The sequence below is a fragment of the Passer domesticus genome, chromosome 2 (assembly GCF_036417665.1).
Source record: "Passer domesticus isolate bPasDom1 chromosome 2, bPasDom1.hap1, whole genome shotgun sequence".
Classification (NCBI taxonomy): Eukaryota; Metazoa; Chordata; class Aves; order Passeriformes; family Passeridae; genus Passer; species Passer domesticus.
The window spans coordinates 80805583-80828805 of record NC_087475.1 but is presented as its reverse complement, the minus strand read 5'-3'; the positions used below and the strand labels follow the sequence as shown (position 1 = coordinate 80828805).

Here is a 23223-nt window from a genome sequence, read left to right as displayed (position 1 = left end):
CTGTTTGTGTGATTATCAGGGCCCCGTGTCTGATGGTGGCAGCAGTGGTGGCTGTGGGTGGGGTGATGCTGATCTGCGAGGGCTGTTCCTGTCAGGCGGGGTGTGCAGAGGCTGTCTGGGGTGAACAAGGCAGCACAGGCAGCTCACCAGGATGTCTGTGAATGGCAGATTCTTTTTAGAAGCCTCTTGCCCGGGTCAGGACCACAGCACATCCCTCTTTCCCTGCCTCCAGCAACAGAAGGGCTTGTTTGTTGACAGCCAGGGACTGGGACCTTCACTGTGGCATTCAAGATCTTTTACTTTAAGAGGACATTGACCAATAACTTGGTCTGATCCTGGCACACTGGCTCATTTTGAGAAATGTTCTCTATCCCTTTTTCTTCACACAGAAGAGATGTCCATTCACTGAATTCCCCACTGGCTTGAAGTGTCCTACCTAACAGGGACTATAACTCTTACTGTCGAACAATCTTTAAATTATTTTGTAATAAAACAGTGTGGATTTTTATTTGCAATAAAACTTGATAGTGAATACACATGCAGAATTTTTAAGAGGCACAGGTGTTCCTGTAATACCATGAATAGTGCTGTGATTCAAACTTGAGTAGTCTAGAATGGTGTTGGTATTTTTTAAGGAACAAAGCTTTACTTTAAAAATATGTCAAATTCAGTTGATTGTGTTTGAAAGAAGAGCAGTCTTGACAAATAAGGGACTTGAAAAGCCTGGAATCAGTTTCCTGCTATTTTCCAACACATTTTGTATCTCCTTGGGGAGGCAATTTAGGCTTTCAGTCATCAAATCATCATTTCCAAAATCAGGATAATAAAGACATTCTTAGAGCCTGGGAGTGTTGGGATGACAGACCAACTGATGGATCATTTATGGGTTCCAAGAGCCCTTATGTGCCCCTTTGTGGCTGTAAACATCAACCTTTCCCAAAATGGAGCTACCCACTGCATCTCCATAGCCAGTGTAGATTATATCCTTACCAAAGTGTTTTTTTCTGTAAGCAATTTGATTGCCAGGGGGAGTGTATGTATGTGTTCATTCACTCTGATGTTGTCCCAAAGCAGTTGCAAAGTGATTTGATCCCCTTGTTGAGAGAAGCGTTTTGTACAAGGCTTAGGCCACTTTTAGGGGCACTTTAACCAATTAGCATTGCCCCTAATTCAGGGTAGGGGACTGAAAGAGAAATGTCATTTTGCCAGTTCTGACTATCACGTTGGTATTAACAGTGATCTCTCTATCACATTTCAAATCCAGTTTGCCATGCTGTGGTGCTGGATCACTAACAACTGTGAAGCATGGTGTTCTACATAAATTCCTGTGATTTCCAGTGGAGGTTTTTTATTTTCCTCTCTTTCAGATTGTCACCCGGTGTTGTCCTGCTTAGTGCCATGTTAATCAGGGGTCCTTCTTCCCTGACCCTTTCTGCTCAAAAAAACCATGTCAGCTAAAGGATACTTGTGAAGTGCAGCATCTTCACCACAAATGGAGGTGCAAGTACATGATCCTGGAATTACTATAGCTCAAGAAACATGCCTTCATGTCTATAAGCAGTATAGCTGCACTCTTTTGGATCTTACCATGTAAATAAACCTTTGATTTGTGATATTTCTTGGGATAGTTGACCACTTCTTGTGATTTCTGCATGCCCCACGTTTATCTAACTATCAAGGATGTTACTTGACATGGTAAAGAATTTGTAACAAATGGTGTGATACTTGGATCTACTCTTGGAGTCGCTAAGAGAAATTTGTCCTGCTGGTGGGTTTTTTCCCCTCTGTTAGCTAGAGGGAGAATCATAACCTTAACAGTATTTAATTGGAGGCCTTTTGAGTTAATTAATTTAACTCTTCACTGCCTTTGATCGCATGGTTTTATGAGTATTTTTAATTGATCTTATTTGTATGGAAATGTAATCTAACATTAATTTAACAAGATGGATTCAAATCACTGGTCAACCCAGCTGCTCAATCAAGGATATTGCTCAGTGCTATTTTTCGGGTTTAATTTGAAGATTATGGCCACCCCAGAAACAAAAAAGGAAAAGCAGCTACTGGTGCTGAAATCCTGTAATTGTAGGCAGTTTCACTGATGGATACTCTTAGCTTGGAATTGTACTGGCCACAGCAAATAAATATGGCTTTCTTTCCTTTCCACTGAGTTTTACAAATACAAGTAGAAATATGGAAAGGGAAAGGGGACCGCTTAACCTGTGAATTTCAGTCCAGTTGGATTTAAGCAAACCACCCATTTATTTTTAGATTAATGGCTTGCAGGCAGACTCTATGAGTTGTGGACTGTATTGTATTAATTTGCAACTGCAAGAGTTAATGCTAGTAATTGCTTTTCCTCTATAGAGAGAGCCTGTAGTATGTTGTTTTTACATGGCAATCTGTGATTGATAGATCAGGGAAAACAGGACCAAAGAAGGTTACTGCCTCCCAACAACTTCCCTCTTCAAATGAAAATAATTTGCAATTTGTAGGATGCCTTGCCACACGTGCTTCAGGAACGAAGCAGTAAACACACTAGGCTGCATTCCCTTAAAGCACTGAACCTCTTACTGCCTTTCTTTCACCAAACCAAACAAGTCGTGTTGTTGGGAGTCCATTGAAAACAAGTGTGCTGGCGAAACAGTCCCCAGACCCCTTCAGCAAACTTCCTGTACGGTCAGGCAGCGGACCTGATGAAAGAGCCTGTTTGTGAACCTTTGGATTCCTTCCATTGATTTGTAAATCCACTTTATTAAAGTACTGCCGAAGCTAGTGAAATGAGCAGCCGAGGGCTCCCATCAAGTTCCTAACAAATATCTGATGCAGCTTGGATCACTGGTACTGGCACATGCTTTTGAAATCGCTTTTTTTTCTGCTGCGTTGGATCGTTTCGAGACTGGGGGAGTAGAGACGTGGGAGGAAAAATGCAGTCTCCATCAGCCACACATTATATGGCTGCTTTATTTTTCAATGCTGCTAAAAGTCCTCTTATTTAATATCGATCATACCAAGGAGCCAGCAAAGTACAGTGTTAATTGGGTCCACTGGAATTCTTGTCCCCTGGGAGAGAGAGCTTCCTAGGCAGGGAGGGCGGAGGGAAGGAGGGAGGGAGGGAGAGGAGGAGGGAGGCAGGCAGGGAGGAGGGGACCCACTGTGCGCAGCATAAAATGTAAGTGCACTAGACATCAAGGCTTCTGCTTGCATCGCTGGGAAGCAGTCGCGGCGGTTCCCACCCGCCCCCCTTTCAGAAATTAGCCAACTATTTTTGTTCTTTTTTTTTTTTTCTTCTTCTTTTAGTCTTGTAGTTGTTCTTGAATTAACAGCTCCTTTCTTTTATTTTTCTTTGCTTTTTCTCTCCCCCCCCCCCATTTGCGGAGGGAGCTTTTTTTATTTGAATTGTTTTCCTCTCCTTTTTGCAAAGCTGCAAAAGCTCTGCTTTGAAAACTGCTGCCCCAGAGTGCAGTTGCTTAGCTGTCCTGTCAGCATTGTTCTAATGCTCATTCCATATGTATGTCACATAGGAGCAGTACCCTCCTCCTCTCCCTTCCCCCCAACCATGCATTTGATTTTTTTCCCCTAAAGACCGATTTTTTTTTTTTATTTTTCCAAAGGAGCTTGCAAACAGGGAAATTCAAACTGAATGTCTCTGTGCTGTGGTTACTTATATAGCCAAGACCACATTTCTCTTAGAAAAAGTGTTTGCTCTGTTCCTTCTTTTCCCTACTCTCTCTTTTTCTTCCCTATAAGCACAAAGGCTTTAAAAACTAAGATCTATAGTTCCTTTTGCCTCTTTTTTTTTTTTTTTGGCGTTACCGTGACAGCATGTATCTCTGCTGCTGAAGAATGAAGCAGGCAGGCTGGAGGTTTTTTATGTTCAGTGCTTTTGGGACCACTAAAAAGAAGTCTGCAGAGAAATACGTACAGCAGCTGTGCCAACTGAGTTTCTCATGACTGTTATCTGTCACTTATTCTGACTAAAAGGTAAGGGGTTCTTTAGTATTTTTGTTAAAGTCTTTGTGCATTGTTTTTGTGCTGTCATTTGACATGTGCAACTCCGTGGCTCAGGAGGGAGGTGGGTTGTGAAGATTTTTGTGTTAAGGTATTATAGGTCACACAAGCAAAGCTCTTTGCATCCAGAGGAGAAAAAAAGATCTTGTGTCTTGGAATTGTTTCTCTTTTCATCTCAAATGGTTTCTCTAGCTTAGCTTCCTACTGATTGAGACAGAAAGCTGGGGCATTATCGCTGCTGCTTATCTTTTCTGGTGGTCTTTCTGTACCTGGGGAGCACACGCACCCAGTTAGTATGTGGGTGTGCAGATGTGGGGTAAGGCATAGCCCTGGTGCATGACAAATACTTGGCACCATGCACATTTCCCCCTCCAACTGTAACTAAATGTCTTCAAGCACCCCTCTCAAGGTAAGAATGCCTTAGTTCAGCACACTGCAGCTTATGCCTGTTTAAAATTATTACTTGGATTACAGTGCATACTGTGGAAAGTTATTAGTTTCCACAGAGACCAGTTTAATTGGGGGGTATGTGTGCAGTGGTTCTGTTTTGTGCTTTCCACACACTGCTTGTGGGGGAGTATGAAATGTTATTTTCTTCTTAATTCTTGGGAAGGGTGAAGTTTACACTGTCTGTTAGGCATAGCAAATGAAGTTATAGCTGAAATCGATTAAAGCTGTGAAGAAGCATAGCCTTACAAGGCTCTTCAAGTTAGCCTGAGAGTCAGAAGATACTTTATTAAAATATTTTTTGCTCTGCATTGTAATATGCAGAATTGTAAGCAGGAAGGCATCTTCACCAAGAAGAATTAGCAGTGAATGATGCCTGGACTGGATCGTTATGTTATTTATGTGTTAGAAACCTGTTTAATCCACAATCTTGGTGCGCACTGCTTTTTTTGTGCGTGTCTGCTGGATACATCTCTCAACAGCCTCTTAGTTCAAGAGGGCATTGTTTTATAAAATGTGTTAATGTGTTTCTGCTTTGCAGGCAGGCAGAAGTGCTCTCTGTAACTGTCCCCTTAGCTGTGACACGGCCCATTATTTGTCATTTTGGAAAGGGCTGATTTTAGGGCTTGCTTTGCTTTCTTTCAGTTATTTGTGTTCTTACTTCTTAGCTGTTATTTCTCTGCATGGAAAATGCATCTTATGTGTGCTCATTTCTCATGCTTTGGAATCATAAGTGGCTGAGACAGTTGAGCAACCTGATTTAGTGGTGTCGCTTTACCAGGAATGTTGCATTGCTTATTTGAATAACCAGGAATGCCACCAAATATGTAATTACTTTGAGAACAGTCTAAAAATACAAAGTGTGAAGGAAGAGAGAAAAGTCCTGTCTGCAGGCATTCATTTCTTTCTGTACTGTGGCTGTTTATAAATATTGTTTCAAAATCAGGTATTTCCTAACACATGCTTTGTGACTCCTATTTTCCCATTATTGTTGCATTATATCAGCACTGAGAAAACAGTCATTTAGATAACAGGTTTTCATTGATATCCTTTTTATAACATAGAAAGCAGTATAAGAAGCAGTAATAAGTTAAATTGGCATCTGCTAATTATGCTGAATACAGATTGTGAGCTCTTCAAGTCGTCCCTTGCCTTAATGCTGTTAGCATATTTTAGCACTGGCAACCAAATGAAAGAAACTGGAATGTTCCTGCTTGAGTTTTTTTTTAGGAAAAAAAAAATAGGACTTGTGAAGAAGTGTGAAGTTAATGTTTCTGTGCTGGTTGTGAACAGAACATCATACACAGTTTGGTAGCACTTGGTGGAATTGTGATCCCTGAGAAACGAACCTGCTTGATGGTCACTAGCATTAAATTTGACCCTTGGAGACAAAACCATTGTTGTCTGATATAAAACTTAGGGCAGGAAAAGTTTGAGAGTTTTGTTGTCACCAAATGCATGATTCTTTTGGATGCCTAAGAGAGACGATTAAAAATATAACTCTCCTGAACTTAGTTGTGGCTCTTCCTACTGTGTATCAGTTTGGCTCACCTCCTGTCAAAACTGGCAGCCTTGTGCTTCGGTGGGAGCGGGAGGGCTGCGCTGGGCCGTGCTGTGCGCGCTCTGCCTGCGGCGGTGCTGCTGTCCGGCCGTGGCACGGGCGGTGCCGGTGCCGCCCGGGACACGGCTCCGTGCCGCCCGTGGCTCAGCCGCTAGAGGGGAGCCGAGAGCCGCTGATCCCGGGGCCTGGCAGCGCCGGGGGAGCCCCGGGAGCCGCTTGTCCGCGGTGGGTGTGCACCGAGCCGGCATGCCCGGGGTGCCGCCAGCATCCAGCGGTGCTCGCTGGGGCCTGGTGTGGGCTGATGCGGGTGCTCTTCTCAAGGAGCATCCCGCGGCTGCATGGGTGGTGTCCTGAGACAGGTTTAGGCGGACAGAAACCTGCCCACGCTTCCTCTGCGCTGGAGTTTCTGCCTGTGGACCTGCCGCTGTGCACAGCCTCCCTCTGTCCGGGCTCCAGCCTGCGGAAGAGGAGACTGAGGGGAGATCTCCATGTGGTCTTCAGCGTCCTCCTGAGAGGAAGCAGAGGCGCAGGCACTGATCTCTCCTCTCTGGTGACCAGTGACAGGAAACAAGAGAATGGCATGAAGTTGTGTTGGGCAGAGTTTAGGCTGGATATCAGGAAAAGGTTCTTCACCCAGAGGGTGGTTGGACCATGGAGCAGGCTCCCCAGGGAGGTCACAGCACCGAGGCTGGCAGAATTCACGGAACATTTGGACAGCACTCGCAGGCATGTGGTCCTGTTCCTGGGGAGCTGTCCTGTGCAGGGACAGGAGTTGAACTTCAGTGATCCTTCTGGGTCCCTTCCAACTCAGGATATCCTATGATTTTTACCAGTAATGACGATTTGGTACATAGATTTACCATATGTTGTTTCATCCTTCTGTAGAGAACTTGTAGGCACACAGTCTGTGGTAATTGGGAGAGGGGCTGCAGCCGAGCCCCATCCCCAGTGGGCTACAGCTGTGAAAAGCAGGTGAGCAGCATTGGAGGTAATGAGCCAGGGAGTGCCCAGGTGCACTGAGCCCCATCCCCAGTGGGCTACAGCTGTGAAAAGCAGGTGAGCTGCACTGGGAACAATGAGACCTGGAGTGCCCAGGTGGGCATGGACCGATCACACAGGGAACAGAGGGCACACGGGGAGAAAAGGTTGGGCTAAAGAACAAGAGCAGCTGTTTGCAGTCTTCTGATGTTGCTCTGTATGAGGAGATGCCTGATGAGCTATGGTGTTACTCTGTATGGGTTGAAGCCTTCTGCTGTTGTGTGGTGGTCCTCTCGACTGTGGCATATGCTGCAACAAGAACTGGTATCTTGAACTTCAAGGATTGCTCTGTGTGATGGGCACAGTGGGAAGTGTCCTGTGTGGAGGTGGGTGGGTGGGTGGGATGGAGGTGGGAGTGCTCCCAACCGGTGGGAGCTCTCCTGTCAAGGTGAGGTTGCTTTGGGGTGGATGGGCAGTGCAGGAACTGCATGCTTTGGATGTCGGTGTGTTATGGTAGTGCTGTAAATCTAGTCTTCATATGAGCCTAATTTTGCTAAAAGTGGTGTCAGAGTCTTTTTAATAAGACATTATGATTTTGGCTTCAGTTTTGGGTTTTCTTACTCTCTTATGTGCATGTGTAAAATGCAAAGCATATTTAATGAGGGAATACTTCAAATGCTTCCAAATTAATTAAAAACAGTTCCACATCTGGAATAAATCCAGTACCTTTTATGGATGGCTTCAACTTCACGGTTTTTCCCTCTTTTTAGAAACCTTGTGACTATTCCTGTGTGGATGCTTGTGAAAACTGGAGTAGCAGAATCCAGGCTTATTTTACAAAGGAGAGAGAACTGGAACCCACAGAGATCAATAGAATCTTGGCCTTTATTCCAGCAGACTTTGGATAAGACCTAATAATATTAAATGATTATACGATAGGCCTGTGTATGATCAGGTTTTCTCAGGGTACCTTGTCTTGAAGGTAACTGCAAATCTTAATTAAAATTTGTTGTTTCTTGTGGTTCGACTGCTGTTTAAATTCACACAGGTTTTAGAAGGGCTTGAATTAAGCACCACAAACAAAAAATAGTGGTTTTATCTTAAGTTGTTTTTCTTCTGCCTTCCCTGTCCCCGGAAGTAAAAAAAAAAAAAAGAAGATTTTTTTTCTGTGAGGATGTTGTGATTTAAACTGACACAACTAAGTGACCTAAAGATAGGCTTATTGCATAGACAAAAAATGCATGGTTGGGTTGTTTGAACTGCATTAGCATCAAAATAAGAAATGGCAGGGCAAGTTGGCTGAGGTGCCCATGCAGAACTGGGGAGGGTTGTTCTTTGGAAAGCTTCTGAGTTGGGAATTCTTTACTGAGCCATAAATAAATAAATCTGTGTCCTGAGCAGTTAATGAATGCAGGAATCTGGGCAACTTTAAGCTGTTTGGGATATTTAAGAAACCCACATGGTGCTTTTGTTAGTATTGTTGATTTCAATTTTTTCCCCTAATATTTCCATTTTAAGGTTTTTTGTTGCATTGACTTTTTTTTTTGCTTGCCTTATTTATGCTGAAAGATGCTGTTGATAATGTTTTTGCCAGCACTTTTCTCTAACTCCCACAGCAGTTCTGTTGTATGTTGCACCAAAATACTGCCCCTCAAACTTTTGATCCTTGAGCTACAGATGGAGATTGCAGCATTTTGTGCTTCGAGTACCTTGTCTTTGGAGTTGTCCTCTCGCTGCCTGTGCTGGATTCTCTGGGGATGCCAAGAAAATTATCTTGCAGGGATCCTACTGTGATTGCATATACAACTTTTGCAGGGGAACTCAGGGTGTTTTGCAGACCAAAACTAATTAAACCTCATGACATTCAGGGCAGACAGATAAGCAAAAACCACAATCAGTAAACTAAAACAGGAAGAGGTGAAGAACTCAAGTTTCCCATGGTAGTGAACAGGCGTTCCCACTGAATCAAGCTCTAGGTGCCATGTACCTCTGAAAATAAGGGTGCTGTTGACTTGGCTGGGAGAGCTACCCTTTTGGCAGTAGATTATGTGGAGGTAGTTAATATTTACAGTTTTGAATCTAGCACCTGCCTGTTTAAGATTGAATGAATTCAAATCACCGTAGCATTTCCTTGCTGCTGAGCTCTTTGTGAGTCTGCATAAGCATTATCAGCTTGGGAAGTTACTGAAATATCCTCATGCCCTTCCAGACTTCTTTTTAATTCAGAGTTTTCTGAATTAAGCAGCCTTGATTGGAATTGTGAGTTTTTGCATTAAGTAGAAAGTGCCTGATAAAGGTGTGCCACCTCTCACAACACTGGCAGGTTGTGACCATTACTGAGTTCTGACTTCATTGATGTAGTGTTTCTAGGTGTTCCATCTTTGACGTGGATTTCAAGAGAGGTTTGATACTCTTGGCATTGCTGCTGTCATGGCTGTTGGTCATAGGCAAAATAAAAAACCAATACTGGTGAAGTGGATGAGCTGACCATAAAATGGAATGGGAATGAGAAAGTTCACTCACTTAAATGCTTTGAGTGCATGGCTGCTTCAAGTACAAGAGTACAGGGCAATGCCTTCAGAAAAGAAAGTATTTAGCCAGTCTGCTAATCAGATAATTATGGTGCTATGAGCCAGATTTGTAGGTATACTGATACAATGCAGAAATTCCCATTAGGACATGCTGTACAACTGGGATGCACTGACAGAGAGAGAGTAGTGAGAGAAAGCTATGGCCCTAAATTGTACAGTCTTTTAAGAAAGCATTTTAGGCATAGGAGCCAGTTAAAAGGTTAATTGGGTGAGTTTTTTTTGTGGTATGTGAAAGTGAGCTTTGGAGCTCGAGAAGAGAAAGCAGCAGATAAAGCAGTGAGGTGTTCCAGGAGATGAAGCTGTTCAGGGTGGAAAAATGAGGATCAACCCTACACAATCTGGAAGAGGGGAAGTGTAAAAAAAGTAACAGAATAAGAAGATGTGAAAGTTCTTTAAATGATACAAGACACCCCGCCCCCCCAAAAAAAAGCCACCAAAAACCAGTGTGAGTGGAAAGAGCAGGGCAGACAAATTTTCTTTAGCTCTTACAGAGTTTACAGAGATGACAAGGGTTACACTGGGAAAGGAGCAAAGTCTGGGAAAACTAAAGAGACAAGGCCTAAAAAAGGAGGGAGCATGAAGGTACTGGTGGAACCTCTTACCAAATCAGCATCCCTGAAAGCATTCGGGATAGAGGTGGAGTTCTGTTACTTTGTGTGTTGTTGCTCAGTCATGGAAAAAAAAAAATGAGCCAAAAAGGAATGTAAAGGTCATCTAGAAAGACTGCAGGGGCATCTGGAGAAGCAGGGATGTTGAAGTATATGCTCCTATAAACTGTTACAGGTACTGGAAGAGAGGAATGCCAGAGTTCATCCTCAGCATGACAGAGTGGTTGAATCCACTGGGACTGCTTTATATTCAGTGGTTGTTGGGGGAAATAAGCTGCCACAGAAATCAGTAGAATTAATGAATGCTTGCTGAAATTGAGCTGAAAACCCAGTGGTTTGGCATAGTGCTCTAAGTGCTAACAACAAAGAGCAGGAGTTAATTTTGCATTGGCTTCCTTACTGTAGCTTGCCTTCCTATGAAATATCCCAGAGCATGAGCTGTTGATATTGGAGCATAAGTATTCATTTTTGAATTAATTTCAATAATGTGGGCATGAGTCAATACGCAGTAGTGCTTGGTGCCAATGAAGTGGATTTCAGGCCAATGGGGTCTGGAGAAGAGCACAGTTTCAGTATTTCTCCTATTGTACATTTCTGTTTGCTGAGAACTTGGGGCAAAGGACAGCATCTCTGCTTCATTATTGCTGGCTATGCAGTTTAATTAGTGCCCATCATTACTGAAAGACTCCCATGAAGGTGAATACGGGCTTAGAGAAGTCTTCAGCTCTGCAGAGGAACTCTGTAACTAGATGCTAAGAAGGGGCTGTTCATAACGGGGAACAAAAGGGCCCTTTATGTAAAAGTAGCTTGTTAGCTTTTTGTTTTTAAGCTGTAGCATGTCTAAGCGATCAGGATGTCACACACTAATAAACTGGCCAGTTCCTCCAGAATAGACATTCTTGGTGGTGATTTAGAAGGTGCATTTATACAGTAGTCTCCAACTTCATTACTACTCTGTTTCCTTGGTTACTGAACATTTTGCATATAATTACAAGAGGGACGTTAACAATGCTTTGTGGTTCTAATGGTTTTAATAAAAGTTTTCTATATTACTTTGTTAGCGAGTCTCTTTTTCCTTTAATATTCTATACTTGAGGGGAAGAACAAAAGGAAGTGATTCTTGTCAGCTAATTTGCACAAATTCTTTTGAGCCAAGAACAGGTTTTATTTTTTAGAGTGTGGAAATCCTGCATGCTATTTCTGGAATTATGTTGCTGAATGGGTTGTAAATAGGGGTTAGAGTGCTACTATTCATTGTAACATGGAATTCACACTGTTTGGGAACAATTTTACAATAGTAAAGAAAAAGCTGTTTAAATGCTGGGCAGTAAACAAAACTTGTTATGGGTGTGAAAGCATTTAAATACTTCATGTGTCTATTTAAGGCTTGGGTATTTTGATAGTGTTCAGTATGTTTCTCAAAGGTACTTTCTGCTCTTTACACACCATCTTGGTTGCTTCCACTCCGGCTGTTGTTTAACAAACAGTTTGAGCTGCCATGGACATGGAAAGGATCCTGCCTGCCCCAGGCACCCGTTCCCATCTCCCTCCCTCCCTTTTGTTCACAGGCATATTTGCAATAGGGCAGCTCAATCCCCACTGAGAACAAAATCAACAGAAAACAAATAAACAAAACCCAAACGAAACCAAAACAACAACAATGAAGATAAAACCAGTGCCAAAACCATGCACACACACACAAGCAACAAAAAAATAAAAATGTGAGGGAAAAAAAAACCAGGAAAAAGTAGGGGGATTGAGCCTGGGACAGCTGCTTTGGTGGCCACGGTGGCTTATCCTGCTGTAAAGTGATCACCAAGCTGTGGCATGAAAGGATTATGCCTGAATATAATTAGGTTTACTTTTGCAGTGTGCCTGCAACTCTTGCAAAGGAGTTGGTAGGAGCCTTCAGGCTGTGGTGCCCAGGCTCACATGGAGATGCACTGTCTGTGGTGGCCCTTCACTGATGCTGCAGGTGGGCATGAAGCCCTGTGTGTGTTACCTGCATGGTTTTTGCACATCTCGTGGTTCCACTGGCTGCAGAGGATGCTTTCATGTGCACTTGAGGAACACCTGCTTGGGAGCAGTATTTTTGCATGTCAAAAAAAGAATTAATGCTTTCATGTTCTTCAAGACCCCGTTAGACCTTGAGATATTCCCTAGGAGCACAGCAACAAGGGTTTAAACTCTGAAATGTCTGTAACTGTCACAGGCTGTGTAGTTACATGAGGTATGAGGGCAGCTGGGCGTGATGAAATGGGCTGTATGTGTGTGTGTGTGGACACTTTCAGTCAAACTAGAAATGTGCTCTCTTACTGGAAGCTGGTTTCAAGTTCAAAACGTGTATTTTTTAGTGTTGAAAGAATTACTTTATATTCCTACTGATGCTTTTTCTTCAGAGAAACAATATATTGTGTAGTTTCATTTAATAAAATAAAAGCATTTTTCCAAAAGCCAGAGAATAGAAAATTTAATAAAGTGGCATTTGAAGATAAATTCTAGGGATGCATATGAGAAGGTTTTTTAACAGTATACTTGGTTTTATTGAAGTCCTCACAGCAGCTTTCATATGCTGAAATCTATTGGCAGTCTTTTCACATCAAAGTGGTAGAGAACAATATTATATACAGATATTTTGTCCTTACCCGTAATAGTTTCACAAGTGAGACATACTGCTTTTTTCCTTAGTTTTGGATCTGTAAGTTTGCTTTGTAAGCTTATGCACTGCTATTTCATATAACTCCCCCCCCCCCCCCCCCATAGTTTCATCTTAAAAACACAGAGGAAACAAGTTAAATTATTCACAATGATGTTGATCTTTGACCTGATGCTCTCCAAAACCACTTCTTTTGGGTTTTTACCTTTCTGGAGATTTGCAGGGGTCATGTTGAAATGGCAGCTGACTTTCGGTCAGTGCATGGTGGAGCCTTAGGAAGAGTTATTTGCAAGTAGTGCCTTGTTATGTGGAACTTCATTTTAAACTGAGATTTCAAATTCCGGAGCAGTGAGCCTCACTAGGCGTGGGTTAAGAGTTGTTTTTCAGGCTGGCGTCCTTTTTATTTCATCTGAGCAATTTTCCCCTTCTCTTGCCAGAAGAAAAAGGATAAAAAATGGTGAATATGTGGCCTGAGCTTGCTTCTGTGGGATGCTGTAAGAGGGAGCATCCATGTACCTTTGCCTAGCACAGCTGCGGGGCGCTGCACACCATCACAGCACCTTTGGGATGAGGCAGGAGGGATGGAGCAGCATGGCATAGCCCTGCCTGGGTTTTGAGGGAACAGGTGGGATGGTATGGAGATGCTAGCACTGATTACTCCCCTCTGGGTGAGCAAACAGAAGGTATAGAGCCAGTGACTGTGTTTCAGGAACATGTGTCAGCAGCTTGGGGCCATGGGATCTGCCCCATTTTTTGGCAAGCATGAGGCTGGATGTTCAGCATGTGATGTGGTCACTTCACTAGCAATTTCTCTGCTTGTCAAAGTGTCTAAGGGATGGGGTGGCTCTGTTAGGGAAGGCTTATCCACAGGGACTTGGGGTGGCACCAGCAGGCAGGGAATAGTCAGACCAAGGAGTCTGACAGCAAACTGATATGCAGGAGGGAGACATGATGAATTCATGGTCAGGGGGACTGGGCCTGGCCTTGCCTTGCATGTTTTGGTGATTTACTCCAGCCAGTGTTTGGTGTGCATGCCCAGGATTTGGGAGTACAGGCTTTGCAACTTGGTCTTTGGCTGCATATGATCCTGACTCCAGGAGAAGAAATAGAAAAGGGTGAGACATTGAGATGCAGCTGTTTTTCTTGGTGGCTGCCATTGTAAACAACATAATGGAGTCATAACCCTGTTGTTGGTGTTGTTGTTATTATTACCTCTGCCTTACTGGGCTCCATTTCATGATCAGTGTCCACTTTCCAAGATCTACATGTAATTTTGAAGACTAAACCCAAGCTCCTGACCTGTGAATAAATGATGAGTTTTGAATGGCAGCCATGGAAGTGGTGGTGAGAAACACACCGGTATGACCCTCTGTGCTGGGAATTTAGGCCGCAAATGCTGGAGAGTATTGCTTTTTAGGGAAACCTTCCTGCCCTAGATCTTGCAGGTACCTAAGGCAGCATAGCAAGGCACTGAGAGCTGGAGTGTGTGGGAGGGTTCTCCTGTGTACCCTGGAGCAAAGGGCTTGAGACACTGTGCCTGTTTGCCCAGCTGGAAGTGGGCTAAGTGTTTGCACTCACCTGACCTTCAAGTATGCACGAAAATCAGGGACCTCAAGGGCAGCGCTGTCAGGGCAGGTGGGGGCACTTTGCAGTCGAAGCTTATGTGACAGCCAGTGAGTCCTCAGAGAAGTCCAGTACCCACAGGGAGTTCAGGACGTAGACAGCAGTCTGCCATGGAAGTTCATTCCTGCTTCCCAGTGTGCCCAGTTGTGAGGCTCTCCATGAAGCCTGAGCTGCTGTGCTTGTTTAAAGTGCGTTCCATAAAGGGCAGATCCTAGCTCTGTATGGCTGTTTCCCCTGGTTTTCTGTGCACTGCTCCTGTAGATTTTTTAAGAATAATATATGGAGCTCTGTTAGTGAGGAGAGCTAAAAGAAAGCCTAGCTTCTTTTTTCTTTTTCTAATTTTGTATGATTTTGACATTTGAAACTGGATCATAAATGAAAATACACTTTTTCTGAGGTTCTGCCTCTTATGCCAAATATTTTAAAGGCACTTTGCCAAGGTGATTATCAAAAATCTGCATTAAGAGATACCTCATTTAATCTAACATATGCTGATTGCCATGAAGATATTTTCAACAGATACTCTGCCATGGTGTCTGTTATTCTTCAGGACATAAATAACTGCTGGACTGTAGATGACTCTGTGGGTAACTGGCGGCTTATGGGTAACCTCTTTTCTGGCACAGAAATAATGGGTTGTTTGTTCCTTCAGTTGAAGTCCTGATGTGTTTTGATGTTTCTGATTTACATTTTTAGCACTGTTCCTGATACCATTCAGTGTTCTGTGAACAGTCTTTAAACTTGGTGTTTATTTTGGAGCGTTGGTTTTCCAGCAAACAAATATGTGATTAGCAATTAATGGTTTTGCTATAAATAAACAAAAGCGAACAGTTCAGCTTTAAATAGTGATCTGTGCTCTGTGGAGCTTTCAACTGAGCCGTGTCTGCAAAGTTGAACCTTTCCAAACACGCAACTGGCTTTGAGGGACTCCCAGCTGTGGTGACTGAGCTGGCTGAGTTGGAAAGCTGAAGCTGGGGTGGTTTGAGTTGATGTATGGTTAGCTGAAAAGTGGTTATCATCTCAAATATGTATACATGAGCCGACCATTGGAGGGGGCAGAATCCTGGTTTCAGTATGGATGAAATGTTTGAATGGGTAAGGAGTTCCAGGATGCTGAAGACTTCCAGTGCTGTGCTTTTCCCTTGAGGGCTGCTCTCTGGGTGGTGGTGGCTGGTGGAGGTGGCACCAGAGCCAAGACACATCTGTCTCTCTGAGTGCCACAAGCACGCCCTCGTGTGCATCAAAAATAGTATGTTGTAATATTCCCTTTTACAATAATTGGATTTAGCACCTTGTGTGGATTTGGGCATTTCTAATGCAGATAGCTGTCCAAGGCCAGCTTTTTGGGGGGCGCTTCTTCTTGCAGCGATTGAACCTTAACACACGAGCTGGAAGGAAGTTTCTAGGTTTCTCTCAGAATGGTTAGGTTTAAGGCTGACTGCATCTACTTTTCTATTTCCCACGTGGTATCTGCAGTGTGTATTTCACTTATCTGAGAGAAAGTATGATTTATTTGACCTGATGTAGCTGTGCATTGCTTTTTACTTAGGCAGGTTAACCAACTACTATGGCCAGAGCTGGATGTAATTTAAAAAAGTAATGGCAAGAGCCCTTCTCTAAATAACTGCCTCTTAAAACAAGTGACAAACTTTCTGATTTTTTTTACACAAAGTTGGAGAAAAAGTTGGAGAGCAGCCACTCTCAACAATCACTTTTTTTTTGTTTGTTTCTGTCTTTGTTCTTGTAAATAGTTGTGGGCTTTTACAGTTTGTCCAAGTTTTCAGAGACTCTCTCATCAGAGGGCCACTGAGAGGCAGATTTTGGGGTGCTGGCTTTCAGAAAGGTGGCTGCTCTGCAGTGCCTGGAAGCCAGACCCATGCAGAGATTTCTGGCTGGTTGTAGATTACTCCGGTGTGTTGCTCCAGAAGCAATTCCGTGTCAGCCTGTGACACAGCAGCAAGTGCCAGCACCCTGCAGATTCCCGCCCTACCAAAAGAAAAATGTTCATTGCTAAATCTAGGTTTTGTTCTCAAATCTCAAACTTGTTGAGAATCTTAATCAAAATATTTTCTCTTTCGACTTCCATCATAATTTCTTTCTGTTGCTGTGTGTCACAGCTCTCTTGAAGAGATATGGCACTACAAAACCAATAATCCAATTCCTAGCCTCAAATTTTTTTTTTCTTTCTTTCTTCCTGACTAGGTTAATAAGATCTAGCTAGTTCTCAAGTGATTGTTCTGTTTATTGTGTTTTTATTAAAAGCACCTGACAATACTCATATGTCTTCTTTGGTGTAGAGTGAAAAGCTTTATCCTGCAGTCTCTTTTTAAAGTCCTTACTGGGCTATCATGATTTTGATTTGGCATCTCATAATCACAGAACCATAGAATGGTTAGGGTTTGGAGAGATCTTTAAATATTATCTAGTCCAACCTGACAGTGTTTTTCCTCAATCTCCGTTTTATGTTGTGTGTTTTACATTGAGCTGTCAATGGTAAAGAAGCTTTTGTATATGCATCTCTATTTTCAATCTCCCTTCATTTGCCCATCTATAAAGGTCTGGACCATTTGAGCTGCCCTGCCTCCCCACACAGAATGTCTGAGGGAGATATATAGTATTTTTTTCCTCTGAGAGTAACAGCTTACTGCTGTCCTTATACCTACATACCTATTTATGGCCCTGGAAACAGTAGTTGTAAATCTCATGGACTTCTTTCTTACTATAAACTGTATCCAAATAGTTTATACAAGCCTCTGCAGGCTGTCAGAAGGAGTATGTGCAGTATCCCAAACACAGAGCAGAGCAGAGGCAGCAACCAGCAGCAGCTGGGACTGGCGGGTGTGAGTTTGCAGGAAAGCAACCATGGAAGAGAGTTCATGGTGGGAACTGAGCCGTGTTTGGCAGAGGTGGAATATGCTTTTTAAGCTGCAGGTACATCACCTTCACATCTGTGCTGCAGCTCAAAAAGTGCTTATTTCATTGCTGTGTTTCACCAGCTATTGTAAAAAGCTGAGATTCAGATTACTCTACAGTTTTTTACAAAAACCATCCCATTTCAATTGTTGTATAGTTATTATTTAGCATTAATATTATTATTATTTGCATTATGGTAAGGGTGGAGTTGCAAAAAGCCCAGTCAAATCAGTGCTCAAGTCCCACTGTATGCAGCTGGAATGTGCCTCACGGCAGGCTGTACTCCTGCTCCCCATCCTCAGCAGCCTCTGAGTGTATGAGTAGAGCTCTTTCCCCTAAGGATCAGAGGTGCAGCTTGGTAAAAAGCTGTCTGCTTGGAGGGGATCCAAATTGTGGTGAAGGGAGAGCTGGGGAAAGACCAGCAGCGACAGAATGCTCAATGATCATTGACTCATCAATGCTGGATTTTTGCTGCTGTCATTACACCTTGAAGGAACCTTTAAGGTAGGACTCCTTGGATAGGGGTCAAAGTAGATTTATGAATAACATATAAGGGGAAAAAAAAAAAGGCCAGATAAGCAAGAAATAGCATCATTGAATGTGTTCCATAAGGAAGCCCCCATGAAAATAACTGGCTCATTTTGAACCTGCCCCAAAGCATTCCCATTTTACAGTGGCTAAGAAGCAGGAGCCATGGGGGATTTGAGATACACAAAGCATGAAAACTGGATAGCAGCTTTTGTTTCCCTGGAGGCAGACCACCAAGGGACTAGCTCAAATCCTTTGTAAGGTAGCTCCCAGGAATTCACTTCTGACAGATCTCACATGGTGGCAAATTATTCCTCCCCCCACCCCCTACATTTTCCTCAAGCCACGTTTCATCCTCGAGGGGAAAGGGAGAGTCCAACAGACCCTTTGCACCCTTTATTTGGGAAGAAAAATGATGCTTGGCCCCTGCTCACAAGTGGAAGCGTTTGCTGATGAACTGATACTTGGCAAAAATTGGTGTTGTATGGAAAAAATCCCCAGCACCTGCTAGCAAAACGAAGTTATTCATAACATACGGCTGGGTGGCTAAATCTTCACTTCCTAGGGACGGCCTGAATTACACTTGCTACACGCTGAGCGGCCTGTCTCCCGTGTGGAATGACATGCAGGCAGCAGGAGGATTTGCAGCTCTGAGAAAGGTTAGGATTTATAGTGCTGTCTCTTGCAAGGGCTTACTCTGCAGAAATGATCATTTTGTCTTCACCTTCTCTTTTGGGAATAAACACATCATGGTATAATCATATATATGTAAAAGCAGATCTTCGTGCTCATCGGGGAGCAGGTAGCTCCATGAATATATCTCCTGTTGTAAATCTGTCAGTGTCAGTAAGGTTTTTTTCTTGCCTCCTGCCTAGACTCGAACACAAATCTTTAATTCATTTCTGTATGGCACAAGTTCTAAATTCTTATTCTGTATTCTGACTTCTTTTCCTGGCCAGTAAATTGTTAGCCTTTCCTAACTGGGTGAATTATTGTGAAGTGCAAGGAAGCTGTCTGGCTAGGGGAAGTGTTCAAAGTGTTCAAGCATGTTCAAACATGCTTTTTTCCTTACTCACTCTTCATTTGACAAGATGCTAATGATATTGCCTGTGTAATAAGAGTTAAAAAATCCACGTCTCTCTAGTCTGTGTTTCAGCTTTGCAGGTAGAATGACACCTTGGTCTTTAAACTCCTCAATCGCTATCTTCCATGTGCCTAAATAATAATTTCCATGATTTCAGAAGAGTTTTCAATGGTTCTGTGCTATGGAAGAGACTTCTTCCAAGAGGGCACTGACATACATGGACTCTCACCTCCTGGTTGCAATATTGACAACGGATTTGTTGACACTTCTTTTTCTATCACTAATGCAGCTTGATGCAAGCCTTTCATAGGTGACAACTGCCAACCTACCACAAAGCTTTGCAACCTTCCTTGTATCCTTTTTGCAGATCCTAATGGCCTGGTCATACAGAAGTTTTTGTGTAGTCAAATTGCTGTTGTTGAAAGAAAAGAACACTGAGAAGAGGTTTAATGCCTTGTGTATTGATGGTAACATCATGAGAATAGATTAGCTGTTGTTGATGTTGACGTTTGAATGACAAGAGTTACCTTGAAAGATTAAGGTCACTTCCAAAGAAATCAAGAGCTTCTGTTCTGGAGCAGATGTGTGACTTCTCTACATACTACTTAGACTTCATATGCATGTAATGTTACTGTTCTTCTGCTTCCCAAAAATACCTTTACATTTTCAAATGTTCTGTTTTTGCTGAAAAGCTGCTTAGAGAATTGTAGCACCTCTCTCAAGGAAGCAATAGTAATTTCAAATTATAGTATTTGTCCATACCATGAGGTCTCCAATCCTGTCCTTTGTATGGAGACATTTCCATACAAAGGACAGGATTGGAGACCTCATGGTATGGGTATGTATGGAGACATAAGTCCTTTCCCAGCTTTACCAAGAGAAATGCAAATTAAGATAAAAACCTTTCAGTCAAGATTTCTTGACCCCTTTTTTTTTTCCCCATACACATAAGTGCATCAATACATCAACTCTTAGAAATTTATTTGAAGTCAAGAAACTGTTTTTTCCTTCTCATAGCCTAGAGGACCTATATATGAACTCCACTAGGTTCTTTGCCCTTCATTGAAGCTGGAAGTTCAAACACAAATGAATTTCTTCTGTCTTCAAAGGACATGTGAAAAAGTCTTTAATGGTTGTTTTGTATTAGCTAGTCACATTGCCTGAATTAATTTGCCTAATGGCCAACTGGAAGCATGCTCTCAGAGTATAACTGGGCTTGGAGAAAAAGTAGGGAGAGAGGAGAAGGCTCTTTTGTTATCCCTTCTGTTGCCTACTAAAAGCTTATTCTTTCTGTTTGCTGAAGAAATTTGCCTGCTATATTCCTTATATTCTATAAAAGACCTTTTGGTTCTTGTTTACCCAAGAGACATATGCACTGTTTTCTTTTTCGAGTATTTTATGATGTGGAGATCCTTGGAATTAGAAAAATTAGCCTAGGGAGAGGGAGTCAAACCAAGGAACAGATAGCACTTGTTTCATATCTACACATAAGAGTTAGAGCCACATTTTTGGTGTGCAGGAATCCTGGCAGTTCCTGGGACTTCAGTCTTCCTTTTCTGTCTGGTGAGGTGTTATGTTTGGATGCAGCCCAGACTGGAGGTTGCCAGAGCTGAGATGAGATAAAGGAATGATGATCATACTTCTCTCAATTCCTCTAAGGAGCACCAGCCACTTACAGAATAGGCACCAGCCTATTCTGCCAGGTTTGGGTCACATAGCCAGCTTTGTTCAAGGAGCAGAGGAATATTACTCAAATGGTGAATTGAGTTTAAAATCATAGAGTTCTCCATGATCTTCAAGTTTATTTTAAAGAGTTTTAAAAATCAAGACACACTGTTCTATTTTTCCATTTTTTCCTTCCCATTTCAAGGCCAGAGAATTTTATGAGAGCTAGAGTGGAAAGATTCTGGACTCCTATATTGTGTTGTTTTTTCACTTTGTTGGGTAGTTAGAAGGCAGTTGTTTCCTTTAAGTCTCTGCTGCTATTGTAGAGCAGTTTTCCTCCCTCAGAAATCTTTTACCTTTTTTTTTTTTCCCCTGTTCCCTTTTCATTTCCTTTATTTTTTTCCCCTTTTTTTCCTCTTTAGTCTAACCATGCTGAGGAGTACTAGGGAATTTTTATTTTAGTAGCTCCTGCCCAAACATTTTAAAATCAAGCAAAAGTAATCACAACCTTTCTCTCCACTTTAAACATAACATTTTTTGACAAGTAGTGCCTTTAAAGAAATGCCTCCTAATTTACGGCGGGTTGCTTTGTACTTTGTTTCTGTAACCTATCTCGTTACATTTCCTGTGTGTTAAGTATGTATGTATTATGAACTCTTAAAAACAAATATACCAGAAGAAAGGAATTCAGTAAATGAATAAAACATTCTTGGGTTGCCCAAGTGGCAGCTTAATAGCTCATCCATTGGGACTTTCATATACTATAGTGGCAATAGCCATATAAATATATGGATAGATGAAATACTTCAATGGGGAACTTGTTACAACTCTGCATACCACATTTGAGATGAAATCAAACCCTGAAAGTGCTGCCTGATGTGCAGGTCCAATTTTTCCAGTGCCAACCGTTAAATTCCACCTAAAAATACATAATCTGTGTGTCTGTGTATACATATGTACTCATAGCTAAAACATGCTTTCAGTAGCACACACACACATATAACTATGCTGCTTCTAAGTGGAATTTAGTGTTTCAGGACTGATACTGATTGCACTGAGCCTCTAAAACTTGGTGGACTATTGACATGACTGAGTTTGCAGCAGTGTGTTTGAGATCAGGTCTTAGCCCTAGCTTTCTTTAAAAGCTGTAAGAGAAATGGAATAAGAGCATAAGGTTGTCGTGTTTTATTGCCTAGGATATACACAACTTTTTCATTAGGTCCCCCTAATTTCAGAGCTTTGTAAATACCTACTTTGATGCCTGTCTGCTACGGCAGTCTGCAACCTTGGGTAGGGCTGAAAGTTAAGTTTCAAATAAATTTTTTTGTAGCAATTATATTCTCAGGAAAACTGATTTCCAGTTATGCTGGACTTCAAAACCTGATGTTGATGACTCTGAAAGATGGAGAGAAACCAGCTCATGCTGGGCTATGGCATGGACAGGAGAAACTAGACCGTCGAATGAGACAAATAGGATAAGGCAATTAATTTCCTTACTTCAAAGAATGGGAAAATGAATTCCTAGGAAGTTGCTGAACTGTGGTGAAAGAAGTCTAGATGCTCATATGAAACATAACGTCAGTCTCTTTTGTAAGCCAGCAAAAATTCTCTCTCTTAGCAGGGGGAGAGATGGGTATTGTGGTGTAGACAAAGGATGCTGAAGTGCCCTCCATGAAAGGCAGCAATACAGTGATTGTCTGTTGATCATTTTAATAATGCACGTCACAGAAGAGGTCCAGCCCTTTATTTTCCCATGAGTTGTGTCTCATCAAAATTTCTCATTTTCATTGGCTGAATTTCCTCAGTTTATTGTATGTTGTGTAAATATATATATGTGTATGTATATATATATATATATATAAAAATATATATATATATAAATACAACTTGCATCATCTCCCACACTAGACTGAAGCAACAGCTTTTAGTTTCAGTACTCAAAAGTGATCCCGTAAAGCCCTGTGAAAATAAAAGACTTTGATATTTTCATACTGGTGGATTAAATTGATGAATGTTTGTTGTGCTGAAAAATAAGGTGCCACTGCTGGTCTTTCAGCTGAATGAAATGATAACAACAATAAAATAATTGTTCCTATATGAAGTAGACGAATTCCATCCTGGGGCTTCTGGACATCAACCTGTTCCCTCATGTACCCTAAGCATATTGGAGAATTGTGCTTATTTGATGTATGAACTGTATGGAACAAGATGTTAATCACAGGACTCGCACGCTATGTGCACAGTAATTGAGGGGGCGTATTCAGAAAAGGAACTGCCACAAACGAAATTCACTGGCTACTGGGGAATGCAGGTCCAGAAGGTGGTATAATCTTGGATTTTTATTCTCTTTTTAAAGAGTTGGGTTTTTTTTTTTTTTTGTGGTTTTTTTTTTTTTTTTTTTTTTTAATATAATAGAAAAGAAAATAAGAAAGCAAAGGCAGGGGGAGAACTGTATGTGAAAATAAGTGTATTGGAAGATGAGTGCTTTGACAAACACTTGGGAGAGTTGACCAAATTGATCAGTGTGTTAAACAATGGGATATAGACTGTGGGATCAGGAA

At 42.1% G+C, this 23223-nt stretch overlaps 1 protein-coding gene across 10 annotated transcripts in view; it reads left to right on the top strand.

The window, feature by feature from the left end:
- The window catches only part of FAT3 (FAT atypical cadherin 3), a 398570-nt gene that overhangs the window by 61734 nt on the left and 313613 nt on the right, over positions 1-23223 (top strand). For 3 of the 10 annotated variants that reach the window (XM_064409548.1, XM_064409545.1, XM_064409546.1), the window contains exon 1: positions 3211-3981. The exons of 2 other annotated variants lie outside the window; for them this stretch is intronic. The gene's annotated coding sequence lies outside the window, so the exon portion shown is untranslated. Of the gene's footprint in view, positions 1-3205; positions 3982-23223 lie in introns of those variants that run through there. 5 more of the 10 variants (XM_064409547.1, XM_064409544.1, XM_064409541.1 and 2 more) reach the window with 3 other exon arrangements.